This window comes from Tyto alba, unplaced genomic scaffold, assembly GCF_018691265.1.
Source record: "Tyto alba isolate M040663 unplaced genomic scaffold, T.alba_DEE_v4.0 Super-Scaffold_20, whole genome shotgun sequence".
Lineage (NCBI taxonomy): Eukaryota > Metazoa > Chordata > Aves > Strigiformes > Tytonidae > Tyto > Tyto alba.
This window is the reverse complement of record NW_024881283.1, coordinates 8880061-8894717: the sequence shown is the minus strand read 5'-3', so window position 1 is coordinate 8894717 and position 14657 is coordinate 8880061. Positions and strand designations below refer to the sequence as shown.

The 14657-nt window shown below is 48.5% G+C and overlaps 1 protein-coding gene across 6 annotated transcripts in view; it reads left to right on the top strand.

Annotated features, from left to right (window-relative positions):
- Window positions 1-185: 185 nt before the first annotated feature.
- NFYC (nuclear transcription factor Y subunit gamma) overlaps window positions 186-14657 on the top strand; it is a 37160-nt gene continuing 22688 nt past the window's right edge. For 2 of the 6 annotated variants that reach the window (XM_042793650.1, XM_032994171.2), the window contains exon 1: window positions 186-367. The gene's annotated coding sequence lies outside the window, so the exon portion shown is untranslated. Of the gene's footprint in view, window positions 368-512; window positions 621-3980; window positions 4056-4200; window positions 4365-8647; window positions 8695-9678; window positions 9781-14657 lie in introns of those variants that run through there. The other 4 variants (XM_042793648.1, XM_032994174.2, XM_032994173.2 and 1 more) reach the window with 4 other exon arrangements.

Sequence of the window (14657 nt, the reverse complement as noted above, 5' to 3'; positions counted from 1 at the left end):
GGCTTGGCTGCCCTTCGAGGCACGGCCGGTGCCCGGGGCCCGAACGCCCCGGCCGCAGGCAGCCGCCCCTCGCCCCGGCTCATGGCGCGCCTCCTCCTTCCCCTCTCCCTCAGCGGCGATCTCGCGAGATCCGCCCCGCGGGTCAACGCGCCTGCGCAGTGTGGCGGACCAGGGGAAAGGGGCGGAGCCTCCGCCCCGCCGCCTCACGGGTCCGCCGCCATCTTGTTTCTCGGCCGCTGGGCGCTCGCTCCGCTCCGGCCGCCCCCCCCCCCCCCCTTTCCCCCTCCTTCCTCCTCCTCCTCTTCCTCCTCCTTCCCGCCTCCCGCCAGCCGGGTCAGAGGCGGAGGTCGCGGCGCCGGCCGCCCCGGTGAGTGCGCGGGGAGCGCGGCGGCGGGAGCGGGGTGGGGGAGGGGGTTCGCCGGCGGCCGGTGAGGCGGAGCGGGGCGGGGGCGGCCACCCCCCCCCCCATACGGCTCCACTCCGATTGGGGGAGCCGCCCCGCGCCCGCTGATTGGCCCGCGCCGGGGAGGCGGGCGAAGGGAGCTGCGCGCTGATTGGATACCGAGGAGCGGACCGGGGAGAGGACAGGAAACCCAACGGTTTCCCCGCGCGGCCCCGGGGTGAGGAGGGGGGGGGGGGGGCGGTGCTGCCTGACGGCCGGCGGACAGGACAGGGCGCGGAGGCCTTCCCGGGGTGCCCGGTGCTCTTCCCGGGCAGCCAGCGGGTGTTGGCGGCGGCAGGCCCGATCTGAGGGGCCCCGGCAGGGGGGATGTGTTGTGGGAGTTCGGTTTCACCTTCTGGATTTGTCGTATTTTACCGATCGGTGGGGTTTTTTCGCTCCACAAGCCTTAAGGGGGCTTCTCCAGAGCCTGTCCCAACACCGGGTGGGAAGAGGGGCAGAACCCAAGCCAAAGCGGTCGGAGATAATTTGTGGGTCCTTGGAAAATATCTGAGGGATTTTTTAATCTCTGCTTGAAACCCAAGTACACAGAGCAGTGAAAATATCTGCATGTAAATACAGTCTCCCTAGATTCTGCTTTTTCCTGAGCTGAGAAAAAAAACAATGCCCCCAAGTAACTGGTAAAGCACCACGCATTAAAAGCAGCATGCGTATGGCATGGATGAAAGTTAATTCTTTTTGGCTGGGTTGGATTTCATTCAGGTCAGGTCATTCTCCAGCTGCATCATCAGCTGTGCAGGTGTTGTGGGGGGCAGGACAAGGGGGGTGGCAGGGCCACCTTACACTTTGTGTGGGCTGAGCTGTGTCCCTGGGCTGGCTCCGTGACCCGGAGCTCTGTGACCAGGTTGCTCACGGAAGAGGAAACAGTAACGCTGGCTACTTCTTCTGGAATGTGACTCTTCATAGCGCCTTTTGAGACACTTATCTTGTTGAGTAACGTATTTTCCACATTGTTATGAATAAATATCTCTTGTCTGTCTCAATAGCTGTCTGAGTACGGGCAATTAAAAGGAAAGTCTCACATTGGCTTCACTTGCGATGCAGAGCAAACAGTCTGCAAGCATGTGGTTAACTTTTCCTCCAGTCCTACATCCAGAAAATAGACCTCCTGGGTCATCAGACATCATTTGCTGCTGTTGCCCTTGGCAACATTGCATGTCTTTTCTTAGGCTTACCCATGCCCTTCTTAAATTAGGTTACATTTCTGGACTAGGCTACACCTCCTGGATCTGTGTTTATCTTTAGTTGAACCGTGCTCTGGTACCAGCCTAAACTTACCAGGGCCCAGCTCACTGTCCCTTAGGTATCGGTCATTGTGGTGCCAACCTGATGTAATCTCACAGCTGGCATCGCACGCTCTGTCCTAACCGTGTTGAGTTTTTTGTCACTATTACAAGGGCTCGTTTGAGACGCTGGCTCATGCAGGGGCTCGTGGCCTTCCAGCTGTGGCGACCACACCGAGTGGAGGATTCGGACACGTTTTGGGATGAACACAGAGTTCTTGGTCAAAGCAAAAAGTAGTGCCTCGAGTTGGAGCTGTGAAACCCCCGTGGGGCCTGAGAAGCGGGTGTGAGCCCGCTGGGTTGGGGGTGGCCTTGAGCCAGTCATTTATCCTGCACGGCCAACCCCTTCCCTCTCATTATTTTGTACTTTATAAAGATAGGTCCTCTTTGTCAGTGTACGTTCTCATGTCATATGTGAATAATGTGCAGTGAAACTTTCTTGGAAGTGCCACGACCTGCAAAATGCAGTGACAGATGACAGTTACTGGGTTAAGAGCATTCCTTTCTCCTTATGTCTTCCTAGTAGCTTTGTAGTTAAATCTTTCAAGTGGGATTTCGGCAATTCCTGAGTGTCAGCTCAACTGCCCTGCATGATTGCAGAGCAAGAACAGCTGCAGTGATTCAAATAGACCCCTTACTGCAGGGCTTCCCAAAATTAATTTTTTTTTTTTTTTTTTTCACTGTCATGAAGAATTAATGTGAAATGCTGTGAGAGCAGTAGCTGTTCCCATGGCTGTGCTGGCTCAGACCCACGCCCAGGAGAGGGACTCTGGCTCCGTAAGTGACCAGGGCTCGCGTCGCGGTGCAAGGAGGCACATGGGCATGTGTTTGGGCACTCGTTACCACTCGAAATACCAGCAAGGCATTCCTCTCCTCTGCAGGAAAGGCAGTGGGCTGGTCTGGGTTTGTTTTGCATACCGCCTGAAAGTACCTTGCATACCTCTAATAGTAAGCATACCGCAGCTCAGAGGCCCTTGCTTTTATCTCAGGAATGACAGAGGAAGAGAACAAAGCATTGCAAAGCGTTATTACTTTTTTAAGGCACGTTTTAACCAATTAATTATATTTAATAAATCATTGGGAAGAGTTATTTTTAAAATAATCCCTCCTTGCTATCTGATTCAAGCTAATTTAATCTTCAGGACTAGTAAAGCATCAGCTGCGCTTTGTAGTATTTTTTCCTCTGCCACTCTGTATATAATCCTGTAAGCACGTTATTTTCAAGCAGTAAATTCTGTCTCGGAATGCAGCTCGAAATCCGTTCGGGTGTTGGGAACTTGCTGGAAGTTGGTGTGTCTGCATAGGTTAAGCTATCGTCTGTGCTTCGTAAACACACCGTTCCTAATTCTCCTTGACCCGAGTTACCAAAGTGTTGTTGGAGGCCCCGAGAACCGCGTCGCAGGCTGAGCGCAGCTGGCGGGATGTTGTGTGTGTGGTTAAAGCTGCGAAGGGGAATCTCCGGGAGGTGAAAGCTCTCCCAGCATTTCCTGAGGCGTCCTGCAAGGGGGGACGTGGCGAGGGGTCAGGGTCAGCCCCAGGATGGCATCTGTGCGGACAGCCGCCTGCTAAACCAGGGAGTTTAGCTGTCCGAAAAGCAGACTTTTTTCTTTTTTCCCCCAACCCAACTTCCCAAAATTTTCAAGTCACATCAGGGCCTGCGCCCATTTGATCGGGGTCGTTGCGCAAACGCGCCCACTGGATCAAAGGTGGGAAGCGCCAACCGGAGTTACCCGGTGTGTGAGTTACCGGTGCGTGGGGTGGTGCATGGTCACACCCCCCCCTCGTTCCCCACCCGACTGACCGGGAACTAGCCCGCAAAAACCCGCCTGGTGCCTCCGTGGTTCCCGTTTCGAGGGGAAACCATTCGTCGTGCGGCCTAGCTCGGGGACGGCCCCGCTCCCCTCCGTGCTGGGGAGTCGGCAATCCCCCCGCGGCCCGGGAGTGCGGGGGGGGGGGGGGGGTGGGGGGGTGGTGTTACCGGGGGGGTGTCACCGGGATCCCCCCGCGCCGTGCTGCCAGCGCGGGAGTTTGCAAGGCCACGTGCCGCCCGCGCGCTGCCCCGTGACCCGCCGGGGCGTATCGAGCCGGGTGGGGGGGGGGGGGGGAGTGGTGTGCTCTTGCTGGAGTGACAGGCGCGCGGGCCAATCGGCAGCCATCCTTCCCCCCACCCCCTCCCCGCTCTGTCTGTTTGAATAGGAGCCGAGCGGCCAATCGGAGCCGCCGGGGCGGGCGATGGAGGGCCCGGCCGCGGAGGGGGCCGCGGGCGGGGAGCGCGGCCGGGCGCCGCTCTGACCCCTGCGCCGCCTCTCAAGGTAACTTTAAAACAGGAAGTGGACGGCGAGGTTGCGCCGCCGGCGGCAGCCAATAGGCGCGCGGGGACGCGCCCCCCCGCGGCGGCGCGCAACCAATGGGTGCGGGCGGGGCGGGCCGGGCGGAGCAGCAGGGTAGGCTGAGCGGTGGTTGTTAAAGGGGCCGGCGGCCCGGTCCGGCGGGGACGCGGAGTCCCGGCAGGCAGGGGTCAGCTCAAAGACAAAGGGATGGCGGGGAGGCCCGGGGGTCGCTGCCTTTCGCTGCAGCCGCGCCTCCGATCGGCGGGCAGGGCTCGGGGTGACCGCGGCCCGGTGAGTTAATCGCGGCGGCTGGGAGCTGTGCTGGCTGGGGCGGGGGGCGGTGGGGCGGATGCGGCCCGGCCCGGTACCGGGGGAGCAGGCCCCGGCGGCGGGGGGGCTGTCCGCCCGGCCTTAGGGGTGTCCTGGCTTTGTGCGGCGGGAGGAAGGGGAGACGCCGCGGGGGTCGGGAGGGGGGGGTCGGGGGGGCGGCCCGGGGGTTCCGGGGGGGGGGGGGGGGGGGCGGCGGGAGGCATCCGGGTCGCGGTGTCTGAACTCCCCGGGACGGCGGGTGGGGCTGGGGGCCGCGGGGCCGGTAACCGGCGGGGCGGGATGGGGAGGGGGGAGCACAAAATGGCAGCGCATCCCCCCCCCACCATCACCCCCCCCCCCCCGCTGCTCCCCGGGGCTGCCGCCGAGGCGCGGGGGGGGGGTCTCCCCCGGCTGCCCTTGACGGGGGCTGCCCAGCTGGCAGGGGGCTGGCTGGCGGGCGGCGAGCCCAAACACGGCTCCTGGGGGGCAACAGAACCCCCCTCACCCCCAAACCGCCAGCCAAACTCCTGACAAGTATAAGCAGCCCTTTGTTTTCATTTTTCTTTGCAAATAAGCACTGAAGGTCATCGGAGCCCCGCAGCCCGGCGGTGACAGGCGGAGGAACGGGGTGAGAGTGCGTCTTAGCTTAGAAGTTTTCCAGCATAAAGGGCTTTCTTGGCTCTCCCGGTGACACCCCGAGCTCCGGCTGGGCTGGGCTCCGGCACGGCTCTCGCCGTCAGAGCGGTGCAGCAGCTAAAGTTGCTGGAGCTAGGCCTTCCTTCGCTAGCACGAGTGACCTTGAAATACCACTGCTCCGAGTTTCGAGAATGAAGGACAAAGTTTGTTTGCGCGGCACTTTGCGCTGGAAAAAAGAATCAAAGTGGAAAAATGAAGCTGCTCCCGATGGCCGAGGGCATTGAGGACACAGAGAATAGTTTGTAGATTAGAATTAAAGTTCGTTTTCAGCGAGGAGGCAAATCACATTGCAGACATTCCTCCTCCTCCGCTCCTACCGAGAGATGCTAAATGTTGCTATTACCGTCCTTGAACTGGGTGACACGGCTCGACTGTTCTCAGTCCCACTCTTATCCTTTTATTTTTTTTTTCCCGATTGCTAATTGTTGACCTTAAGATCACTGTTTTGAAAATTAGAGGTAATTACATTGTGCAACTCTTGTGGGGATGTTAGAAAAGTGGGCCCTGGCACATGAACCTGATCTGCCCATCAGTGGCAGCTGCTAACAAAGGTCTGTGTCTTGGGGTTGAACTTCAACCTGAATGATTGCTGAATTGTTACAGCCTTCAAGTATTATTTTGGGTATTTTAATTTAAATTAAGACTGTTGAATAGCATCACCTTGTCTCAGGCAAAGCTTATTCAACTTCCTGTAACATCTGGCATGTCATACTAGTTTCAATCCAAGAAGGGGGCAGAATGAGAAACGTCACCCTAAGTCATTTATTAATAATGGTGGCTGCTCCGGTGTGTTAGTGGAATAGCAGTAACTTCTGTGGCAGGCTGTTGGCCAGTATCGAAGGCTTTACTGTGAATGTGAAGGTCATCGTTAGCATCTTTAAGCGAAAATGAGACATTTTAAGATTTTTGCCTTGAAATGAGGATATATTCATCTGCTGCGTGCTTTTCAGGGGTGACAGAATGCAAGGGAATCTGCAGCTACCATAAGATGAAATAAGAAATCCTGCAGAAGTCTTTGTTACGCCCAGTGTTTATCGTATTTCATTGCTTAAGCTTACAAGAGGTTGTAGCTGTGTAAGAATAGGTGGTGCTTGATCTTTCTAGGTCAAGAGCAGCAGGAAAAACCCAAAGCTTTTGGTAGCACTGTAAAGGGATTTATTAATAAATTGCACCACTTCCTGACTTTTTTTTGCAGCACCGTAAGTGAAGGAAGGTCCTTGGACCCCATTTTACACCGCTCAGCAAAGTTAGTTGTGTGTCCCCTCTGCCCCAAAGGTCCCCTGGGCTCTCCTAGTAGTTCTACCTGCTGGAAATGCAGGCTTAGAAAACAGGCTTATCTTTTTTTTTTTTTTTTTTTTTTTTTTTTTTAAGGGACTTTTTCCATGCTTGTTTTTTGTACTGACTTAACTGGCAGTGTGAGTAGTGAAGATGTAAAAGACGAGTTTATTGGGGGGAAATTGCTGTCCCTGGGTTGAGCACCTCGGTGGCTGGGGGGAGGAGGAGGAGGATGCATGTCTGCCTCACTGTGAGGGTGGTGGATGCCCACAGGAGGTCACCTTTCAAGCCTCTGTATTTGGGGTGGGTTGGTTGTTTTTTTGTTGTGGGTTGTTTTTTTTTTTTTTAATCGGACTAGTATCTTGCATTTATATAATGTAGCGTGACATCTGTATTTTCATAGTGTTGGCACTGAGGCAGTTTCTTAATTTCAGGGCTTAGCGATCTGTTGTAAGTGAATTAAATTTGTATGGTTGCTAACTTAAACCCTGTAATTATTATGTAGTGATAAAGAAGACAGTTTGCCTTATGTTTCAGAGGGTCAAAAAAATGTAGCAGCTGTTACAAGGGGCACTGACAGCAAGAGCAAATTTCAGGATTACCTGCCAAAGCTTCTCTGGAATTACAGGAGGATTTTTTTAATTTGTTTTCAACAATTTAAGATTTTCTACATGCTGAGATCTCACTGGGGAGATTTTCTTCTGTTGTCTGTTTATAACTTGCTCTGCTATTTGGTCACTTCCTGATAAATCAAAACGGGTCACTTTCACTTGTATTTTTTTCATTCAGTGAAGGTGACCCAGAAGGGCATAGATTTGCATGCTTATAATACAGAATCATTTTTTAAAAATAAAATTTAAAAAAAAAAAAAAAAGGCCTCATTAGACCATCCTGTCTGCTTATTGAGCAGTAGAGGCTGTGCTTCATTTAAGTAAGATCTGCTGGTCTCAGGAGGCAAAAAGCGTATGGCTGTTTCTATCACAATAATTATTTTAAACTTTTGCAAGATGCCATTTGATAATTTCACTTATAAAAGTGAGTAAAGAAAGTAATAGGAACATTGAATATTAGAATAAACTCTGTAGAAAAATAACCATGCAGCCTCCTAAAAGCAGTACATTTATTTGTCCTTTTTACCCACAGTAACAGAGTTTGCAGAAGGCATGCCCAGTTACAGACTGGTACAGCTTTTCACTCTGCTTTAAAACCGTCACCAGTTCTTGTGAATAACTCGGATTTGTCAGTGACGGTTTCCTAGGTTGTGCCTGCTGCTGTCCTCCTGTGGCTTGAATGATTTTCTGCCTTCCCCTCTTCCCTCTCTAGCAGCACGGTGGTGGCTGAGCCTAAAAATGCAGCAGAATAGCGAAGAAACACGCAACACTTAAGGCTACATTAAAATTAAAGCATAACTTTGCCCTAAATATGCTGCAGCATCTGTGTGCTAGCGCAGGATCATCTGATGGCCGTCTGCTCCAGCTGCTGCCACCGTCCCAGTGCAACCAGGAGGGCAACAGCGAGCGCCCAGTTTAGCTTTTTCAGGCAGTTAAATTGTGTGGCTATCGGGGGAACGAGAAAACGTGAGGGCACTAATAGGACTTTTTATAGAGAAACTGTTTAATTTAATGCAGAATTATATATAAATAATTCCAAAATATCAACTAATCTTCAACAATATATCTCTGAGCTGAATGTCTGTTTAATCCATACTGTTTTAATGGGCATTTTGCTTGTGCTTGTACTCCGGAGCAGTAAATGTGTATGTTGCATGATCAGAACTTCAGCTGCCTAAAATACAAAATAAGAGAAATGAGTAAACCAACCCAAAGGATGGTCAGACCCCTCTCACAATACCCCTCTTGCTTTTGGGAGCTGTTGGGGACAGCAGGCCGACGTGGGCTCTGCGCTGGGTGCCTGGGCCTTGAGAGATACTGAATAGATCCCACCAAAGCTGAAAACTACCACTGGATTTTGAAACATTTGAAGCACTTCTCAGATAAATTGAGCCTATCACTTGGTTAACACTGCTGGTGCCAGAATAGTGACTATGGTCCGGAAAATGTTTTTTTTTCAGGTCTAAATTTTGACTTATTAACGTACCATATGGTGTGTATATTGTATACATTCAGGGTATGTGACAAGCACTTTTGTTTTGTGAGTCCCTGATGTCACTGCAGTTGTGAAATTTCATTCCCACATGGTACAAGTCTGCATGAGATGCCTCCTGCCTCTGAGAGCAAGGCACCGCCTTAATGTTTCTCACTAGATGATTTTTTTTTTTTTTTGTTCTATAAAAGTACAAGCACACAGCTATTCAAGACTGAGACCATGTAATTTTGCAAAGGTGAGTTTGGCATCAGTTTTTTTTTCTTTTTATCCTCAATAAGGCTACTGTTAAAGGGAAGTGAGTAAAATGCATGTATTGCAGGACTGGGAAATACGTTGTGAGGTGTGTAGCTTGTAATTTCTTCCAAATTTAGGAAGCTCTAATACATAATACCAATTTTATGCTAAATTGATTGAGATTAAAGTTTATAAGGTGAAGTATACAATATGCAGTATTGTTTTGGTGTGTGCCAACTGTTTTATCATGTGAAGTAGACTTGACTAACTTGAACACGCTTTACTTAAAAGAACCCTTCCATTTCTGCTGGATGTTTAATTTAGGAGCTGGAGAGGCAGCACAATTCATCTTAGACACTTGTTGATATTTCTCTGGGAATTTTCTTCTTCTACTTCTTACTCTGTGTGCTTGCCTACCAAAATTCCACTGCAAAGAGCCACTAGTTAATAATGTTTAACAGTTGAAACACCAAATATCAAGTGTGACCCTTGTGCTTTTTCATTCAAAGAAGAAAGGAAAGTAAAGTAACCATTACAAATGGCAATTCAGATACTGTGTTTGCTTTACCTTTTTTTTAAAAAAAAAAAAAAAAGTCCTGTGCTATTTTTTGTGGTATTCTAATATTTGCAGCCTCATTTTTGACTTGGTGCTGCACTGTGGGGAGGTCACTTCTCGATTCTGTAGCATGGTTTCTGGTGCCATGCCGTACTTCTAGTGGGTTTCTGATACCTTTTTATAAATATTTATAATTACACTTTTCTTTAGTGTATTTATGTACACTCCCAAAACCCTGCCCAGCGTTAAATACAGCCTGTGTATATCATCAGTCTTTGTGTGCACAAATTAACGTGGACTGCTGCTGGACAGAGGACTTGTAGCAGTGCTGTTAGGTACTTAGTGCATTACGAATAGAAACTCAGTGCTTCTGTAAAAGCAGGCATTATCTTGATTTTACTTTTTTTTTTTTTTTTTTTCCTCCTGAAGGAGTAAAGCCAACTGACAATTGCCCACCCGAGACTGCAGCGTACCATTGTCTGCACTAACAATTGCCTTTAACTGCTAGGTCATGCTGTCTTCTGTATTAAGGTATAAAACTCAACACAGTTTCTCTGGGTGCGTGTGTGTGTGTGTGTTCAGTAAAATACCTTTGCTGTACATCGTCTGTGCTGTAGGATATTCTCTCCCCCTGTGCAGCTGAAGGAGCTTTGGAGGCTGCTCTCGCTCCTGCCGAGCGCGTAGCTCGTGCTTTCCTGCGAGGCCATTCCCAGCTCCGTGCCCAGTGAAAAGGTACTGGCTTGCTTGCAGTTTGATGCGCCTTTCTGCAAGATCGGGGCTGTAACTTCATAACAAACTCAGTATCAGGAAGGTTATCTGGCCAATTTCTGCTTTGCCCGAATGAAGTCGGGGTGGTTACTCCGGCCCTGCCGCGTCCCCTCCTGAGGAGCTGGGATCAGCCCCGCTGCTCGCTCTCTCTCCCTGTTGAGCGGGGAGTGGAGAGGCAGCTCTTAGCCCAAGGTGCCGAAACGCGGCTGCCGAGGGTTGGGATGGGAGAAGGGAGGAGCGGAATTCCTGCCCTAGGTACTGGGGTGGAGAGGGGGAGAGTAGGAGGCACGCCTGCGTGCGATCCAGCAAAACAGTGACTGCAATGCTCTTAGCAGCAGATCAGCGATGGGAGGGGTGCAAAGCAGCTTTGGCCCTGCTAGCTGCTGAAACCAGACTTGGCTGGTTTAATGAGTTGTCTGTGGTGTTGGAAGCGGTAATCCAGATCCCTCTCTCTCTTGACTTTGTAACTGATTTGGGCTTAAATCAAATGCTGTGCCTCGCATGAATGAAAACAGAAGTAGTGCATTAGAGGTATTAGGGAGCTAATGTTCAAACAGTATTTGAAGATAGAATAATCTACTGCTAAATATTAATAGAGAAAACGGTTAGAAGGCACCTGAAGAGGTCATCTTGGTTATTTTTTTTCTGCCCTAAGGCAAGATCAACTCAACTTAAACACCGTTTTGCAACTTCCTCTTAAAAACCTTTAGCGATAGGTACTCGATATCCTCCATAGGTAATTTAGTGCAACATTTAACTAGCCTATTACGTTCGATGTTAATTTTGTTAAACGAGAAATCTCCAAATATGCACCTTATCCAGCAGCCTAGAATGCTTCTCCCATCAGCTGAAATCAGCCACTTATGGTGCCAGCTATATGCTTAGAGGGTTGTGTGTATGTAATACCGCAAGAGGGAACAGATAAAAATAAAACTGAGGAATTGCAAAAGTTTCTTATAATAGCACATTGGAAGGAAGAGCTTGTGTTTTGAATTATGGTGGTTTTACTGAAAGCCTCTTGAAATTGTTTTTAAAAAGTTGAAAGGTTATGTTTTCATCAAGAACAGAACTTCAGACTTTCCTAAGCTTGTGATTATCACCTGTTTTTGCTACCTGAAAGGCTATGTTAGATTTTTATAGCACTATTTTATAGAAATGGAAGAGTTCCCATATCTTTTGGATAAATAAATTTAGTGTTAAAGTCTAAGACTTCTGCTTTTGGCCTATGGTTTAGCTATAACTTTATTCAGAATTTGTTGCCTGTAAATAATGATAGGAGTTTTTATGCTTTAATAACAGCATCATTATTGCTGTGATGTGCTGAAATAATTGTGCTGTATATGTAATGCTATGGATTATATAGTCAATTGTGTTTCACCTTTAAAGTGTTCCTGCTTCCTTTTTGTTATGATGTGGAGTACTGGGTTTTGTTCAAAGCTGATCTTGTGTCCAAAAAAACATTGTACGAATCTCTTTAAATGTGGCATTCCCTCTCCTCCCCCCAGCGCTTGTTCGGGTGATGTTTTATAGGCAAAGCCTTGTCTGTGCTGCCTTGTTGACATACCAAAACTGGCAGTGAGTCTCAACTGGATGTGTACATTGAAGCGACTCCTCCTTTTGGAAGGCATTTGGCACGTGTAGCGATGGCAGCACATGCCAGCCTGGCTCTCTCCAAGACCCATTCCCAGGGCGCGCGTTCGCTGGTTTTTCTCATGGAATCGTTCAGAACATCAAGAGCCAAATGCTTGTGTGTCGTAACCCCGGATCCTTGCATGCTACAGCTTGTGTCTTTCCTTTTGCTTCAGCAGGGCCAGGCACAAATCTTAGTGGTTCTTTGTCTGCTATAATACTTTGTGCTACGCTGCGGCAACATGTTATTTTTTTAGACCTCTACAGCAAGATTTCAAACTTGGTTTGTTCAGCTCTTGCTGCTGGTGGCAGCTACCAGCTCTTCATCACATCAGAAACGTACCGTGGAGACAGTCTGTGTACCATTTTGATGGGGTGTGTAACTGCAATGCCTCGTTTCATAGCTAAGAAACCTGTCGAGGATGATACAGTAGTTGTGTGTCCATCAGAGATTGTGTTCCCAGTGGCCATGTGGAGACCTTCTTCACGTGCTCTCTCTTGCTGCTGTGTCAGAAGTCACACGAGTCCCTCGGCAAGACTGAGTAGCTCATAGCTTTTCTGATCAAAGCTGGAACTGTGATGTTCAGGAGGTGCAGAAAATGGGTACACCGTTATGTCCACAGCATTGCTTTGGAAGAAACATGTCTGTCTGCAGTGCCAACACAATTATCAACATGACTCAAGTTTCTAAACTGCATTATTGGTTTAAAAACTTCACATAATTGAATGGGCAAGGCCTGAATATTAAGGCAGAAGAAGAAACCAAGAAAACATTGAACACAATTAAGAACTATTTTTTTACACCACCACTGCCACCCCCCCAAAGCAAATAAAAGTAATTCTTGGCTGTGCTTCTAGCACCTTTGTATTTCTAGCCGTGGTATGCACTTGTGCTGCTTGGCCTCCGTCTAGTGAACATGTAGTTTGGAACTGAAATGGAAATAAATTAGACCTTATTTCATGAAAAGGAGGCTCAGCTGAAATTATCTGTGTTGACTTGAGTAGATCCTGAAGCAGCGATGTACAGTGAATCAAGGTATGATACCTCTGTGGAAGCAATTTTGGACCATTAACATGACTTCTCAGAGGTTTGTTTTAAAGTAAGATAGCGTAGGGCATAATGTCGTGCAAAACAAATGCCATGGATCTGCAGCACAGAGACAACTTTTCAGCATACCTTCAACTATTACAATGGCTGCCGAGACCAAAGATCGCTGTCCTAGTCCACTTCAGACTGTGTACATTCTGCATCTGATATTCTGATAGTGCAAATTGCTCGAATTGAAGTAATGAGAGCAGCAGCTTGCAAAGGGTGCTCATGTGTGAGTTTCTCTCATACATCGAAGACTCCTCCCTTGCTCTCATTTAAAGAAATGTGTTGATTCATAGAAAACCGTATTTATTCTTCTTATGAAACTAGTTCTTGGTTGCTGGATTGTTCCTTCTGATTCTGGCAGGATCAGGTGTCTGGCACTTATTGCTACACAGAGCTCATTCTTTAGATATGCAAGTGTGGCTCTGCACATTTTACTTTTAAATCAAGGGACAAGCTCCCAAAACAGAACGCTACAGTTTTGAGAGTTAGTGCATCAGACTGGAAGTAGCGCAGAGTGCCAGGATTAGTATTAATTCTAAATATTCACTTTTCAGCTCTACGGATCTGTTTTTAATATTTCAGACTTCCAGGGTTTTTGCTAGGTGCTGTGGTTTTTGTTATTTGCTAGTAAAGATGATGGTTTGTCATTTGTTTGTTTTGTTGGTTTGGGTGGGTTTTTTTGTTTTGTTTTTGGTGATTTTTTTTTTGTTTTGTTGTGTTTTTTTTTTTTTTTTTTAAAAGAGGAACTGCCTTGCTTGTCTTCTCCTTTTCTGTAACGCTATTTCCTAATAATTAATTTGCAAGTTTTGTGGGATAGCACATGTTGTAAAGTCAACAGCATCTTAAGAAGAGTTGGGGGGTGTGTGTCTCCTAAACACTGTCTATGTGGAGGTGGTAAATCTGTATTTGTATGGTGGTAAGATCTGGTGGGGGGAATTTGGTTTTGCAGTGGCAGTTTTCAGAAATATTTGTGTTATCCTTACTTGTAGCTGTAATATAAGAAAGTTGAGGCAAAACATTTGCCTGAGCTTCTGCCTGATTTCTTTTTGGCCTCCATCTTACTTCATATTTAGCTGTCTTTTTAAGATGTTTGAATGGAGCATGCTTCTACTGCCCTGGAAAACAGGCTCTTCCCCATAGTGGAAGTCATGGGAATGTGACTGTGCTATATGCAAAGAACCTGACATTTCTGCTGTCACCAGGGTCTGTGGTACTTGATGGTGCTGAGTTGATGCCTCCTTCATCGAGAGCCTCAAAGCTTTTCAGTACTTCCCTCTGGTATTCTCCATTTGCATATCCCTTCAGATATTTGGATAAATTTCATTTAGATCTGCTCTCCACCCAGCTGATTTTCTTTGGTTGACTTTTTAGTCAAGGCTAGCTTGGGAGTAACTTAAAGGCACGTCAGAAGCTGTGACACAGCCCTCACTGGTCGGGAAGGTTGTCCTGCAGTTCCTGTCCCCAAGACCGGCGATGCCTGGGATGTCCTGTGGCCGGCACCTGCTGCTCCGCCGGGTCTGGGGGGCTCTTCTGGCCCCTGGTTTTCCAGCCAGAGAGCTCTGGGTACCTACTCCAGGCAGAAATGCAAGATCAGAGGTCTTGGGTTTATTTGTGGTTATATTGTAGCTTGTGTTTTCAATAGCAGGTTCTTGCTCAAGTGTGCAGATGGTAGGCATCCAGGGTGAGACGGCTTCATTTGACTGCTTCCCCCCCTTCCCACGGCATTAAAGAAAGAGCTCAAACTAGCTTATGTTTATTAAAAAAAAACAAAAACAAAAAAAAAAAAAAAAACAAAAAAAAAAAAACCAGACACTGGAGGTGTCTTCATGCTTGCTTTGTGCTCCTCTGAAGTGAAGCTCTTAAGTGTTTGTCAGCTGCCACAGGATTTTGTAAGTTTAATGTTTGTAAAAGGTGT